The sequence below is a fragment of the Diaphorina citri genome, unplaced genomic scaffold (assembly GCF_000475195.1).
Source record: "Diaphorina citri unplaced genomic scaffold, Diaci psyllid genome assembly version 1.1 scaffold1140, whole genome shotgun sequence".
NCBI lineage: Eukaryota > Metazoa > Arthropoda > Insecta > Hemiptera > Psyllidae > Diaphorina > Diaphorina citri.
In genome coordinates this window covers 89,019-100,835 of record NW_007378569.1, presented here as the reverse complement: position 1 = coordinate 100,835, position 11,817 = coordinate 89,019, and the positions used below count along the sequence as shown (strand labels likewise).

General features: G+C 36.1%; 1 long non-coding RNA gene across 1 annotated transcript in view; it reads right to left on the bottom strand.

Moving 5' to 3' along the window:
- Positions 1-9,228: 9,228 nt before the first annotated feature.
- The window catches only part of LOC113469570, a 3,801-nt gene continuing 1,212 nt past the window's right edge, over positions 9,229-11,817 (bottom strand). Inside the window, exon 2 of the long non-coding RNA XR_003392939.1 lies at positions 9,229-9,507. This is a non-coding gene — a long non-coding RNA (uncharacterized LOC113469570). The remainder of the gene's footprint in view (positions 9,508-11,817) is intronic.

Below are 11,817 nucleotides of genomic sequence, written 5' to 3'. Positions count from 1 at the left end.
ATCATTGGGAGAGAGAGAGAGAGAGAGAGAGAGAGAGAGAGAGAGAGAGAGAGAGAGACGTAGAAACGTTTATCATGTACAAATAAATTTATTTTTATTTTAAATTAAAAACCCTTTCCCACAGTATGAAGAACACTATTTGTCAAGAAGCTCAATCCTCAGAAAGAAAGAAGAATTATATTCCAAGTTCAACTATCAGAAAGAAAAGCAAAGGAGAGAGAGATATAAACAGGAGAATTGTATTCTACTTTCAATTCTGAGAAAGAAAGGAAGAAAGAAAGAGAGAGAGAGAGAGAGAGAAGAAGAGTCGTATTCCAAGTTCAATTCTCAGAAAAAAAAAATAAAGAAGGAGAGAGAGAGAGAGAATAACGTGTATGTGTTTTTTTTTTTTTTTTGGCTTTATGGTTGTCTGGACAAAATTTGCACCACCATTTTCGTGTTCCTGGTAAAAAGACCTTTAATTTGATATATAGGTCGACCTGGTTTGAATAAGTCCTTCTATGGGGACAGAGTGACAGACAGACTGACTGACAAACAGACGACACCGAAGCGAATACCGTCCACTATACCTTTTTTTATTACTATCGTAATAATAAAGGAAGGACGGGCTAAAAAGGTATACAAAATAAAATTGCTCTTCCACTATCTATAGAATTCTAGTCCTACCTACATTAGCTACCTATTTACAAAGTTAATTTCTTGGTTACAAGATATACAAAAATATAGATACCAAGACCCAAGTACATATTTAAAATGTTAATTTCTATAAAATTACCTAGGTACCTCCTATATCTACAAAGAAATACCAATGTATCAGATATCCAACAGGGAATTTATGGAAATTAAATTTCCATTGTGTACCTCCAGTACATATTTATATCTCCAACATGGAAATTACGTCCTCCATTTGTTTCCCCGTTTGTTTTATGAGCAAGTTTTTCCCTCGTTTCCCTCTTGTTCCCTCCCTTTTTCCCTTCTTCCTCAGCTTATTACTTTCTTTTTTATCTTAACCCTTTAACGGGCAAAATACAAAGGGTCGCTTTTTTCTTTTAAAAAATGCATTTTTATGGTCTATATGGGGTCAGTGTTAGGTTTTTTATACAGTTTTATTTTATTTTAGTGGTTTTTAGGGTGGGAAATTATTATCCCAGAGACTGTTTGGATAAGTGAATATCAGTATGTTAGGCACTGGGATAATAGTTTCCCACCTTCCCAATATTTCCACTTTCGCGCCAAACTAGATTCTTGTACTCGTTGGTATTTATCATAATAACAAACCTTGAAGTATTTTGCACACGATGCGTTTGAGTGAACACACTCTGAAGGCGCGATAAAAATTAAAAAAATCCGTTTACAATGAAAAGCGTGGTGGGAAATTATTATCCCAGAGACCGTTAAAGGGTTAAGAGATAATGTTTACTTTATTTGAAAGAAAAATTTACCTTCCGCTAGGGGAAAAATAGGCCGAGATTTTTTTCTTCTTCTTCTTCTTCTTCTTCTTCTTCTTCTTCTTCTTCTTGTAATCTCTAAAAATAGTTACAGAGAGAGAGAGAGAGAGAGGAGGAGAAAGAGAGGAAGGAAAAGAAGAAGCAGGAGAAGAAAGAAAGAGGAGGAGCCTACCTATTAAATTAATGATAATGATTAATGTTGTTGTTTCTCAATGAAGGTAAAGTACCTATAGCCTATAGGGTGTTTTTTTTTTAAAGGTTTGTTTTTTAAACTGCTATAAAAGACATACTATTTGAGGTATGGTCATGATGTTTTGTTTATTGGAAAGCTAAAAGTATGCCATTTAGTGTTTGAATACTAAGTTCGGGCATACGGGCCCTTCGGTTAGCTCCAACGAAGCGGAACATCCCCAATCGTGCGATTTGACACCTTTGGATGATTTTCTTTCGGGATATGTGTAAAATCATTAGTTTATGGTGATAAAAAATAAACTTTGGAGCACCTGGAAGACATCATTCACCGTTTTTGCAGGTAAACGACTTCAGATTATGGAAAAAGTGGCCGAAAATTGGATTTTCTAGACTGAGTTTCATTCGATCTGGCCGCGGCGTCCATTTACCCGAAATTTTATTCAGAGGTCAAACACTGCATGGCAAACAATTACCTTTCAAATAAAGAAAAAAATCATGACCATACCTCAAATAGCATGTCTTTTAGAGCATTTTGAAAAATAAACCATAGAAAATGCCTCAGGCAACATGTACCTTCTCCTAATACACACGTATTTAATAATTACTCATTTGTTAGGGGAAAAAATGTCTTATTCTTCTTCTTCTCCCAAAAACTTGTAGGTATCTTGTTATTCCTTGTCTAAAAAAGGAAAAGAAAAAAAAATGGGAGGCAAACAAGGAAATGGAAACGAAAAAGGCTTCAAAGGGAGGAAGGAAGTTCAAAAGAGAAAAAATATCGTTTTGACCTCTTGACCGGAGGACCCCAAAATATCAAATAGAAAATATCGAGGAGATTGGAAAACAGAGGGGAGAGATAATAGAAAATGTAGGAAAAGAAGAGGAAACGTAGAAAAGAAGGAAGGGGTGAGAAGGGGGGAGGGAGAGGATTTGGAAAACAGGATAAAAGGGAGACAGAAACATATAGGGGAGAGATAATAAAACGTAGGAGGGGGAAGATGTAGGAAGGAGGGATGGGTGGGGAACGCAGAAAAAAGGGAGGGAGGGAAGGAGGTAGAAACATATTATAGGGGAGAGATAATAGCAAATATTGGGGGGAGGAAGAGAGGGGAAAAAGAAGGGAAAGAAGGAAGTAGGGGAGGGGGAAGCTAGGAAGAAGAGGGGGAAGGAGTAGGAAAAAAGGGGAGGAAGGAGAGAGGGAGGGAGAAAGATTTTCGGAGAAATAAAACATAATACCCGAAATGGAACAAAATTCAACTGGTGGTTGAGAATAGATATGAGAGAGAAACTGAGGAGATGGAGAGTGAGAGAAGAGGAGGAAGAAAGGGAGAAAGAGATAGGAATACTTCTAATGAACGGGATTTACGGGACCACAATGTATTCTGATTTTAGACTTAAAGTTATACATTTTCCCATAATATTTAATTTAATATTTAATTCCTACCTATAATAACTCTGCCAAAGTTAGGTTTAAAAGAATTCTCTAAAGATTGTACCTCGTTACCGCTTTCACATTAGTTTCAAGGATAATACTATAATACCTACCTACCTAGGACCTACGTACCTACATACAAAAAATAGAAACTTTGGATATTTAGAACTATAGGTAAATCGATAAGGTTTTTCTTCTAATTTTCCCATTTCCTCTTTTTGGTTCATCAGATTTTTCTATTTCCTTTCTGCCTCTCTTTCTCCTTCCCATGTTCGTTTTCTACATGTGTGTCACATAGAATCATTTTCCTTTTCAAAAATTGCCGTCTCAGGTTTTTCAGGTTGAAAAGACGGACTTTTTTATTCGGAAAAAAATAATAAATAAATAAAATAAATTGATAGATAAATAGATTTGTACATAGAAATAGGTATTCACGTTACTTTCCTGTATTTTTTCACAAGTAAAATGAGATTCATTGAATTCTGGCCACACAAAGCCGAAAAAGTCGAGAAGAAAAGAAGAAAAATGATTGAAAAAAGTGATGCTGATGAAAGATCATTTAAAAAGAAATAAATGAAAGTATATTTGGGGGAGAGATAACAGAAATGAGGGAAAAAAAGAGAAAACAAGGAAGGTGGAAAGAAAGGCAGGGTATAAAGATGGCATAGATATAGTAATAGACATTAGACACAGATGGCATGGAAAGCAAAAAGGAAAGTAAACTCACACCCAGTTCGTTTTGTGTGATATACCTATTAACAAAAAATAGAGAAAGGAATTTTTACCGAATTGAAGAACGAAATTGAAGAGAATAGAGCAAAAGAGCATCTAGGTAGGTATGTTAAGAAATGTGTTGAAAGCAGAAGTAGAAATAAGAAGAAAAACCAGAAAAAAGAAGCCGAAGAACAAGTAGGTAGAAGAATTCTCTATTATATGAGATGTGAAGGTAATAACTCAAAACACAAAATTGATGAAAAAGGAAAAAGAGTATGATTTGTACAAATCTCAAAAAGCTTCGCGGGCCACGAAAATGGTCTGGCGGGCCACATGTGGCCCGCGGGCCGCTAGTTGGAAACCCCTGTCCTAGAAGGAGGAGGTTCTTTTTCCCTTCCTCTTTCTCATCTCTCTCTCTCTCTCTCTCCTCCTATTCCGTCCTTCTTATTCTCTATTTTCTATCCCTACTCTACTTTTTTCCTTTCCTCTCCTCATTTCTCTTCTGCTTCCCCTTCCCTGATTTTTTCTTTGTATTCTCTTTTTTCTCTCCCTCCTCTGTCTCTTCGTTCTCCTCCGTCACCACCTTCTTCTTATTCTCCACCTCCTCTTCCCCCTCCTTCTCATTTTCCACCTCCTCTTTCCCTCTTCTTCTCTCTTTTCCCTATATTTCCCACATCCGCAAATATTTCTCCCTGCACTCGTGGCGTTTTCCCTTTCCTTTCACTCAAGTTGAGCTAATTTTCTCCCATTGTGCGTTTTTTTCCCTGCCTGGAACTCAGAGAGAGAGAGAGAGAGAGAGAGAGAGAGAGAGAGAGAGAGAGAGAGAGAGAGAGTTGACTGTTACTGATGCTGAGTTTTTAAATGGTGGGAAAAAATCAAAGTTAAACGGTAAACTGCAAATTCTGAAGTGGGAAAACGTAAAAAAAACGACCCAAAGTCGTGAATTTGCCCCCCCAATTAAAAAGATCTTCATTCTTCAATAATGGGAGTTTAGCTAAAAATTTACATAGGTACCTATAGGCATTTTCATGTAAAACCCCCAACAAAATTGTCCTTGATTTTATCCACAATGTCAACAAACCTACAAAGCTTTCCATCCTTCCGAGACCTTTTTCCACCCTAGATAATCACAAAGATCAACAGGCAAAGAAAATACCTTGTTTTCTTCTTCAAAAGAAAACTCTTCTGTTTCAAAAGCAACAATCACAATTAGTTCAACAATGTTGCGCTAATGAAATCATTTCATATTCTCATCAGAATTCTTTTCTTTTGTTTTATGTCTTTTTCTTGCTTTTATATCTTCTTTCATTCTTGCGTATTCATTCCTTTTTTCATTCCATCATATTCTTTATGTGCTTACCTCATCTTTCTTCTCTTTGTTCTTTCCATTAATTTGTGTCATATATCTTCTTACATTCTCCTTTTCCTCTCTTTTCATACTCCGTTTTCATTTTCCTTTGCCTCTCTTTCTCTTCTTTCTTTCTTCATATTTACATTTGAAATCTAGGTATGTAATTATTTTCTAGAGTTACTATTACTTTTCTTCTTCTCTTATTTCTCTCTTTTACTCATTTCTCTTTCTTGTTTCGTTCCTTATTCCTCTGGGCACTTGTTTGCTAATTACTTTGTTCCTCTCATAAATATTCTTCCGTCCTTCTTTTTTTTAGCACAATGACCCAAATTATAAGCAGGGGTGTCCAACTTCCATCTGTATACAGGCCACATGCTACATTGGGAGGTACTTCGCGGGCCACATAATGTACATAGGAGGCCCCCTCCCCCCCCCCAAACTTTTCAGAAATGCAATCCGATCGAATTTTGAGCGCCGCAGGCGAAATTTTTCAAAAATTATTCGAAGATTTTTGCCTTTCTTTTACATTTAGGTAAGTTTTGTACAAATATCAAAAAGCTTCGCGGGCCACGAAAATGGTCTGGCGGGCCACATGTGGCCCGCGGGCCGCTAGTTGGAAACCCCTGTCCTAGAAGGAGGAGGTTCTTTTTCCCTTCCTCTTTCTCATCTCTCTCTCTCTCTCTCTCCTCCTATTCCGTCCTTCTTATTCTCTATTTTCTATCCCTACTCTACTTTTTTCCTTTCCTCTCCTCATTTCTCTTCTGCTTCCCCTTCCCTGATTTTTTCTTTGTATTCTCTTTTTTCTCTCCCTCCTCTGTCTCTTCGTTCTCCTCCGTCACCACCTTCTTCTTATTCTCCACCTCCTCTTCCCCCTCCTTCTCATTTTCCACCTCCTCTTTCCCTCTTCTTCTCTCTTTTCCCTATATTTCCCACATCCGCAAATATTTCTCCCTGCACTCGTGGCGTTTTCCCTTTCCTTTCACTCAAGTTGAGCTAATTTTCTCCCATTGTGCGTTTTTTTCCCTGCCTGGAACTCATCAAGCGGGGATAATTGAATTATGAGAAATATGAATACATCGCGGGAATTCTGTGTGTTTGATTCATTGGATTTTAAACCCAACAGAAGTGTGGATTAGTGATATCTCAGGTTGAATTTAGTGTGAATACTTGAGATTGTCCAGGAAGGTTTGGACATTTTAACACCTGGATTGGCCTGGATTCGTCGTAGTTCGTTTCTTGGAGCAAAAACTCTTTTTAGAAATTCATAAAAAATGCCATATTCGTTAAACGTTGTTATTATTTTTATAAAAGGCACCTACCACCTACATTCGAAAACTGAGGTTCCAAACTAAGGCTGATTCAGCAATAGGTAAATTATAGAATTCTAGGGCTCATTCAATCATTTTAATCACCTCCAAAAACATTGAATTATTCTCTTTTATGGTTGTTTAAAAATTATAATTCCCCTGCCTTTTATTATACTGTGAGCGTCACAATACTGGGGAAAGTGTTCTAATTTACAGCGGTTAGAAAATTTATTTATACAGTATCAAACAAAGGTGAAGATCTTGAAATTTTTCATTGTTTTATTTTCAATACTTCTATTTATTGTAATCATTAGTTTATCATACCGTATGTAACTATTATGTAAATAATAAACGACTTGTTGAAGAAAAAAAAACCTCTTTTCAATGAAACCCTTCATAAAAACTTTCAAACCCCCGAAAAACAACCGGACACCCTGTAATCACAAAGTCAAAGACTTTACAAAGCCACTCCTTTGTTCCAAATTGAAACCTACAGCCGTATATCACAACCGGACACCCTGTAATCACAAAGTCAAAGACTTTACAAAGCCACTCCTTTGTTCCAAATTGAAACCTACAGCCGTATATCACCCCCACAAAGGTCTAGGAACTGTAAGGATTACGTAGATCCTACCACGTTCTCATAAATTTAGGCGTGTATGTGACCTTTTGCGGAGCTTAGAGCTAAGCTTGCACGTAGTATTTGGATGTTTAGGACATTAAGTATTCATTGTTTCCGGGGGAAATTGTGTGACCCCACTCGAGTATTGTGGTATTCTGACCGAAATGTAGTTTCAAAAAATGGTTAGTAAAAGGTCAGAATCGATAAAAGGTGGCTGTGTTTGACTCTTATTTAAGTGAAATAATTGGTATTAACACATCGCCCCCTAAGGCTTCATCGCCCCCATGAAAATCTCCATCGCCCCCAAGGGGGCGATATCGCCCAGGTTGGGAAACACTGCTCTACATTACTACCTTCTTCCTATACGTTAAGTTATCTACTGCTAATCCTCCTGACTCATAAGAAACTCGTACCTACATACATAATGAGCTAGAATTTTTCATCCTTTCCCCCAAATAGCGTTTTTTGGCCCAAGTGACTCATCGGTTTAATTGGCAAAACGTAAAAAAAAATTGGTAGGTAACCAGTTTAAGACACTTAATCATTCAAGTTCAATCCAGATCCAAGTACAATAGTACAAATACCTGCTTCAAACTGAATCCATTCGAATTCGAATAGGCTAATGTGACATGCCATAGCGGCCATAGCTCATATATTATGCGACGCGACGATTCAATTGAGTTCCTACTCGGTGATTCCCAAACTATTTTACACGCCTCGAGGTCGAAGATGCATAGTGAGTTTTAAAAAAAGAACTTCTATTTTCAGTGGAATGATAAATGAGTCAGACCCCAAAACATGTAGGCATCCCTCTCTTTAGCTCCCTAGGTTCTGACTCATTGACTGAATAGTTCACTGAAAAGACTAGTTCTTTATTATAAGTGAGTCAGATCCCAAAACATGTAGGCATCCCTCTCTTCAGCTCCCTAGGTTCTGACTCATTGACTGAATAGTTCACTGAAAAGAGTAGTTCTTTATTATAACTCACTCTTTACACATCTCTACTTTGGGATGATTCAGGTTCGTCCTCGGAACTGCTGGCTTTCTACTGTCCTGTTCTCCTGCTCTTCGATTTCGGGACGATTACACTTTCGTTGTTACAGCTCTTTCTATCAAACCTCTTCTGGGGTGTTTACATTACGACCTCTTTCTTAGTGCCGTAATTGGGCGGATTATGCGTCCTCTTTTTGCACTAACGGAGGTTGGGAACCACTCTCGTCGATGCATCAGGGGTGCCAAAACACACTGGATTACGAGAAAGAAACAAAATACATTTCTCCTAACACCACTCTTGAAGTTGACACATTTTGTCTCCCTGCCAAATCTTTTGGAGTAAAGATGATATCGTTTGATTTTTTGAATTCTGTTTACTTTTCTTCATCTCGGTAACCCAATTATTTATTAACATTTTTAAAGTCATATATGCATATGACTTGACGGAAAGAGAACATATTTTTTTGTTCACTCCAGATTTTTTGTAATACATAGAACTGAAATATGTACCTACTTGGAATTTTGTAACATACTTGTACTTCACAGAAAAGCGCAATTTTTTTTTTTTCGTTTGATTTTTTGAATTCTGTTTACTTTTCTTCATCTCGGTAACCCAATTATTTATTAACATTTTTAAAGTCATATATGCATATGACGGAAAGAGAACATATTTTTTTTGTTCACTCCAGTTTTTTTGTAATACATAGAACTGAAATATGTACCTACTTGGAATTTTGTAACATACTCGTACTTCACAGAGAAGCGTATTTTTTTTCGGAATGTTTTGTGGTTTTCCCCCCCCCCCCCCTAAGTAAAATATTCAAGGGTATTAGGCAACTAATCAAAGTACCTACCTACTCTCTCTTAAACGTCTCCCCTGAAGTACCTACAGACCTGTGGAGTAGAGAAGTATTTTCGTTCATTTTTCACTGTGACTATGCAAGTAGTTACTTAAGGACCTACTTTTAATACAAAAAATATAAACTTAGAGATCTACATGTGGGTCTATAGTTCTATATCTATCTTATATTGAAAAAAAAAAAAAAAAAAAAAAAAAAAAAAAATCAACCAATGAGATTGAAAAAATAAATAAATAAACAGAAGCAGTTGAGAAATCCAAGAAAGTTTAGGCACATAGATAAATAAGACCATTTAGGTACCTACCTATGACAGCAGCAATCCATTGTTTCAAATCACACATCGGTATGAACGCCATTTTGAATTTGGACGGTGAAAATTTACAACTTTATACTAAGAAATATGACAACAATGTTCTATTAAATTAAATATTGAAATATGGCAACACTGTTTGATTAAATTAATTATTTATTGATTATTGCTTAATTTATTGATGATTTTACTATTGGAAAATTTAATTAGAACTACTATCACAAAGGGTTTTGATTTTGCACCTATCACAGCTGAGTATTTTTAAACGGAAATGAAAATTTCTGTCATAAGGTTAAAATGAATGAATGGATAGTCTTTACAAAAATTCTACAGTCCTCATAGGGTAAAACCCCCAATGGCCGACACCTGTTGTAATCATCGACACCCTACTCGTATTTCTTTAATAATAAGAAATCTGCGCGGTTTACACGTGATCAAATCTATGCACTAGGATCTCCTCACCCTCCTCCATCTTTTTCACAACATTACAGCAGTGTTGACAGAGCAGTATAATTTATACTAAATTTAGTATAATTTGAGCCTGTTAGTATAATTTTTAGTATCAGACTTTTTTAGATATTTTTTAGTATAATTTTTGGCACAATTTGTAAGAATCTATGTTCGGCCATGCCTTTTCCACAAGTTTGGCCATGCCTCGTGATGAATTAGCGGGATTCCGGAGCGAAGCGACGGAATTCAGCTAGTCTATACATAAGTGCAATGTTAGCTCTCTCCGGCCGGTTCTTCCAAACTTTATCCAATGATACCTACTTTAGGGAGAGACCAGTTTTTTCGAGTACCTAATTTATTCCAAACTTCATCAACAACAATAATTTATTTCTTGTTTGTATCGAATCTGCTCAAGTTTCCTTAGTAAACAATCCATGGACATAAAATTCTCTGCACACAAACAACATTTGGACGTAGAAAAGAACCACACAAGGCAATTCCCCTTGTGGACGGTTCTTTTCTGCTTAGTGCTGTATTGCCACTTTCAAGGTGCATGTGCAATATTCTGTAGATCACTCCACTTTGTTAATGGATGGAGCTCAGATGTTGTTTCTGGGTGTCTATTTTTTTTTTTTCTTTTTTTCCAAGTTTCAAACTCTTTCTAATATGTACTGTAAGATGTGTAGGTGTAGGTATATGTAGGTGTCTTACATATTATGTACCTACCTGACGTACACGAAAAGTAAGTAGGTACGTATCAGCATATGTTTTTAATGTTATCTTTGGTTATCACAACCTTAACATACGAGTAAATAACAAACAAATGTTCGTGTCAACATGATGGAATTTATGAAAATAGACTTTCAGATTTAGAATTCATCCTTGTATGTAAGGACTTGATATACTTAGTTCCATTAAGTTGGCACAGTTTTGAGAAAACAGGAAAATAGGTTGTTATTGTACGTGTCTTATAGCTTTTATGGTCGACGCGTTGAGTTATAATTATAACTAGGTATCCAGATTTGTCAATATTTATTATTGATCTTATTATTGACAATCTGACGATGAATTGAAGAACACTAAGAATAAATTAGACTGTTTAGAAGTCTGGAAATCAGGAAGACGTGGTTTTAATCCCAGTTATAAAACCCTGATTGTCAGAGAGAAAAAAACAATCAATAAAATTTATTGATGAACTGCCCAAAGTTTGGGTTGCCAAAACGACATAGCATACTACTCAGACAAAACAAATGGACATTAAGAATAAACGTTGCATATATTTGAAATTAGACTGGAAAAATCGTTGAAAATGGAAAACCTAACGCAACACGTGTTATGGTAGTGTAGTGACCTTACAACATTTGATATATTAGAGGTGGCCCTCATGAATGAGATACCATTGAAGTCTCACTTGCCCATAAGATTCACTTTTGACATCTCTTATCATGGCTCCCAATGAAAGCTATATAGGTACTCAATGAGTGACGCAACGACTGATGGAACAAAATATACGAATCACTGTTGTGAATTGATTTAATCAAAATTTTAAGCTTTTTTTTCTTTTCTTTATTATTGTTTTTATTATTATTATTAATTTCATCATTTAATCAGGATCCAAAATAGCTCTCTGTGATGGAATTAGGTGATACAAATTAATTTACAAGATTGTGGTCAGTGTTGTTCTTAATCTTAATTGCTTGTACATTTGTGTAGAAGGTAGAAGCCTCCATACTTTGTTGTGCTCTTTTCGAATGGTGTTGTTGTTGTTGTTGTTGTATTCTTTTTCTTTTCTCAAGAGTTTATTGTTGTTAAAAGTGCCAGCTTGGTAGGTGAACATTGGATTTTAGGATTATTGAGATATTGGGAAAATCCTACAATGCTGCAGTGAGCACCAAAGTTGTGTAATAACTGCATTTACATCACTTCTGTGAACGAAGTATGTAGTGTGTACAAAGCTTCAAAGGTTTAATATGGGCTTGAACTACAGAGCAGTGTGAGTTATAAGGTTATAACATGAGCTATTTCTAGACATGAAGAGAGGAATCAAAGTGGAAAATCAAGTGAACCAAAGAGAAAAAAAAATCAAAGATTTCTCTTTGAGCAAAGAAGTTCAAAGGGTTTTATTATGTCAATACAATGTA